General features: G+C 45.2%; 1 pseudogene; it reads right to left on the bottom strand.

The window, feature by feature from the left end:
- Positions 1-446: 446 nt before the first annotated feature.
- Positions 447-1,176, bottom strand: LOC135557145 (ruvB-like 1; annotated as a pseudogene).
- Positions 1,177-4,847: the final 3,671 nt, after the last annotated feature.

Here is a 4,847-nt window from a genome sequence, read left to right on the forward strand (position 1 = left end):
AAAAAATCAAATTATTTAATTGGCAGATTCATTTTGATTAATGTTTCCCAATTGGATAATCCCATATAAACACACACATCATCACATAGCTACCAAGGACAGTGCGAGTGAAGCGGGAGGGGGCGGGAACTGCAGCCACGCTATGAGCTGGTGGCTGGGTGCCGCGGGCGGTGAAGCAGTGATGCCAATTTAACAATTTTGTTGCTAGATTTAGCAACTTTTCAGGCTACCCTGGCAACATTTTTTTAAACAGCACCTAGCAACAAATTTAGCTACTTTTAAAAAATGTATTTGGAACTTTTAGCAACTTGTGAATAGTGACTCAAACGCTAAAATGCACACATTTTCCCTCTAAATGACACAAACACAATTCTCTGTCACACACTCAGTCACAACACATGTGCCTGGCTCAAAGGTGCACTGTGAGTAACGTTAGCAGAAGGCGCTCAGCTCGGGCACGGCAGCAGCAATTTCAGGTAGGTGAAACACTCGATGTCCAGCATGTGCACCTCGTCCACAAACAGCACCCCAGGGACCAGCTCAGCCACACCCTGGTCAATGTAGCGGTTTACCACCTTGTTGATCTCAGCTCGCAGCTTGTCTGTGATCTCGGTCTTCTTGGGCTTCATCAGCTGTCCCATCATAGACAGGATATCTTGACCTCCCTGTGGTCTAGCATTGGCAATATCCAGGTCGTGTAGCGTGACGTCTCGGATAATCTCATTCTTCTTGTGGATGTCCCCCTTAGGCAGCGGCACGTACTCCTCAGCCTCCAGGTCAAACTCTGTGGCAAATGTGTCACACCGACCTTGTCTCTTGACGGCGCCACTGTTTGCTTCCATGTAGATGACGTCTCCCGCTTCCACACGCTCCTTCTGCAGGCTCTCATAAATACTGGGGTCCAGCTTTAGCTGCTTGGTGCCCTTGCCGCTCTTCAGTCCGATGATGACATGGCTGATGGTCTTCCTGTACCATGGGGTTCCATGGGGTTCTCTGTCTCACAGGGGTCAGCTCTGTGACCTCCCCCTCATACACCTCCTTGGTCTCCTTAATATGCAACGCTATGGTCCTCCTGAAGTTCTCCATTAGCACCTCTGTTTTCTTGATCTCAGAAGAGTAGACCTCACTGCCCACCATGGGGCAGAAGGGCACCTTGTTGCCGAGCTCCTGTGCCATAGCGCCCCCCCCAAAAAAAAGTTCATCCTGCTCTTTCTTGTTTCTCTCATTCCAGCCTTCCTCTCATCCTTTTGTTCCGAGCCCCCATCAAGCTGCCCCATCTGCATCATCCACTGTAGTATTTTGATACGTTCAGATAAATACATTGTTTTAAAGGTTCTTTGCATGGGGGGGGGGCAGCAGCAGCAATTTCAGCAAATTGCAAATCATTGCAGTAGCAGTCGTACTGGTTCGATGAGCCAAACCCAATGAATGTAGTTGGTCACAAATGTTGGTTCTTGAACAGAACTTACAGCATCAATCAACATGTCTCAATCAAAATTGTACAGCCAGAAGTACAGAAAAGAGTGGGAGTCTGTAATCTAGAGATGTAATACATTGGGTGCTATGCCCCAGAGAAAACACTCAGGAAATAATGATACACTTATTCAAACACCTAAGAAAGAGGATATTGACACAGGAACACAGACAGTGAACCTACAGCGACTTCAGACAACCTGCGTGTGCGTGTTAGTGGTGTGTGTGTTAGTGGTGTGTGTGTGTTAGTGGTGTGTGTGTGTTAGTGGTGTGTGCGTGTTAGTGGTGTGCGTGTTAGTGGTGTGCGTGTTAGTGGTGTGCGTGTGTTAGTGGTGTGCGTGTGTTAGTGGTGTGCGTGTGTTAGTGGTGTGCGTGTGTTAGTGGTGTGCGTGTTAGTGGTGTGCGTGTTAGTGGTGTGCGTGTCAGTGGTGTGCGTGTTAGTGGTGTGCATGTTAGTGGTGTGCGTGTTAGTGGTGTGCGTGTTATTGGTGTGTGTGTGTGTGTGTTAGTGGTGTGTGTGTGTTAGTGGTGTGTGTGTTAGTGGTGTGTGTGTGTTGGTGGTGTGTGTGTGTGTGTTAGTGGTGTGTGTGTGTTAGTGGTGTGTGTGTTAGTGGTGTGTGTGTGTTGGTGGTGTGTGTGTTAGTGGTGTGCGTGTTAGTGGTGTGCGTGTTAGTGGTGTGCGTGTTAGTGGTGTGTGTGTTAGTGGTGTGCGGGTCAGCTGTTTGTTCACCCGAACCTACCTTTAATTGCTAATAACCCATCTGCAACCGCCCGACTGAGCGTACAAAACATTAGGAACACCTTCCTAATATTAAGTTGTACCCCCTTTTTCTCCTCAGAACAGAGTCAATTTGTCAGAGATTCTACAAGGTGTCCAAAGCATTCCACAGGACCCATGTTGACACCAATGCTTCCCACAGTTGTCAAGTTGGCTGGTTGTCCTTTGGGTGGTGGACCATTCTTAATACATACAGGAAACTGTCACAGCAGCGTTGCTGCAAACTAGAGAGCTCAATTTTCTTGTTTTTCTAATTTATGGATAGCCAAGGGCACACTCCAACACGCAGACATCATTTACAAACGAAGCATGTGTGTTTAGTGAGTCCACCACTTCAGAGACAGTAGATATGACCATGGATGTTCTCTTGATAAGTGCATGAATGGACCACGTTCCTGTAACAAGTACTTTTGGGTGTCAGGGAAAATGTATAGAGTAAAAAGTACATAATTTCTTTAGGAATGTAGTGAAGTAAATGTAAAAGTTGTCAAAAAATATAAATAATAAAGTATAGTACTACAAAGTATTTTTTACTTAAGTAGTTTGCACCACTGCCTACTACCATACCCCTTTCAACTGCACTGAAATATCCTGTCTTACCCAGTCACCCTCTGAATGGCACACATACACAATCCATGTCTCAGTTCAAGACTTACAAATCCTTCTTTAACCTGTCTCCTCCCCACTGAAATATCCTGTCTTACCCAGTCACCCTCTGAATGGCACACATACACAATCCATGTCTCAATTCAAAATTATTAAAATAAATAAAGTTAAATAAAAAATAAAAAAGGAGGCATGAGGACTGCCGATGTCCGTACTGTGAGACGCCTAAGACAGCGCTACAGGGAGGCCAGCCGCGCAAGTTACCCCGGGAATGCACAATCCCTCCAACATTTCTCAGACTGTCCGCAGTAGGCTGAGAGTGGCTGGACTGAGGCCTTGTAGGCCTGTTGTAAGGCAGGTCCTCAACAGACATCACTGGCAATAATATCGCCTATGGGCACAAACCCACCGTTGTTGGACCAGACAGGACTGGCAAAAAGTGCTCTTCACTGACGAGTTGCGGTTTTGTCTCAACAGGGGTGATGGTCGGATTTGCGTTTATCATTGAAGGAATCAGCGTTACACCGAGGCCTGTACTCTGGAGTGGGATCGATTTGGAGGTGGAGGGTCCGTCATGGTCTGGGGTGGTGTGTCACAGCATCAGCGGACTGAGCTTGTTGTCATTGCAGGCAATCTCAACGCTGTGCATTTCATGGAAGACATCCTCCTCCCTCATGTGGTACCCTTCCTGCAGGCTCATCCTGACATGACCCTCCATCATGACAATGCCACCAGCCATACTGCTTGTTCTGTGCGTGATTTCCTGCAAGACGGGAATGTCGGTGTTCTGTCATGGCCAGAGAAGAGCCCCGATCTCAATCCCATTGAGCACGTCTGGGACCTGTTGGAGGGTGAGGGCTAGGGCCATTACACCCCAGAAATAAACTTGCAGGTGCCTTGGTGGAAGAGTGGGGTAACATCTCACAGCAAGAACGGGCAAATCTGGTGCAGTCCATGAGGAGGAGATGCAGTGCAGTACTAAATGCAGTTGATGGCCACACCAGATACTGACTGTTACTTTTGATTTTTGACCCCCCTTTGTTCAGGGACACATTATTCAATTTCTGTTAGTCACGTGTCTGTGGAACTTATTCAGTGTATGTCTCAGTTGTTCAATCTTGTTATGTTCATACAAATATTTACACGTTCAGTTTGTTGAAAATTAACCCATAGACTGTGAGAGGACGTTTCTTTTTTTTGCTGAGTTTATATAAACATTTGTAAAAAAAAAAATAAAAAAAAATCTCTCAACCTGTTTGCTTTGTCATTATGGGGTATTGTGTGTAGATGATTTTTTAAACTTTTTTAATTTAATCCATTTTAGAATAAGTCTGTAACATCAAACTTGTTTTGAAAATTCAAGTGGTCTGAATGCTTTCTGAATGCACTGTAGATCAGAAATGAGGAATCCGGTCATCCACTGGGCAATGAAGGCCAGGCCAGGCCACACAATTTAGCCAAGGTTGTAAATATGAGGTGTTCAATAAACCAAATTGCAACCATCAAGGTACTGTTCATCATCATTCATAATATACAGTATATGCCATTTACCAGATGCTTTTATCCAAAGCTACTTGGATAAATGCATTCATGCATACATCTTAGATATATCGCTCTCACATTTTACAATATAATAGGCATGTAAAATGATATACATATGCTCTCCAGGACCATCACCAGGACCAGGCTTTTGGTTCAGCCCCAAATCTTTTGCACTACTACGATGGGGTAAAGAAACTAATTGTCAGGTGAATGCCCCACTTACTTCATAGAGCCGTGGTTACGTGAAACTCCCAAAGTCATCCCACCGTTATAATAAGTATATAGCAATTGCCATATGTGGTCTACTAGATGGTAATTTCAGCACCGTTTTGATAGGGACAGTGCCATTAAGCTGCTTTGAGACAAGCATGGGAACTTGTCTTGATAAATCAATCAATGTCAGATCTCGGTATTGAGATTTGGTTACAATTAGGCTGGAAAATGTTGG

This window comes from Oncorhynchus masou, chromosome 16, assembly GCF_036934945.1.
Source record: "Oncorhynchus masou masou isolate Uvic2021 chromosome 16, UVic_Omas_1.1, whole genome shotgun sequence".
Taxonomy (NCBI): Eukaryota; Metazoa; Chordata; class Actinopteri; order Salmoniformes; family Salmonidae; genus Oncorhynchus; species Oncorhynchus masou.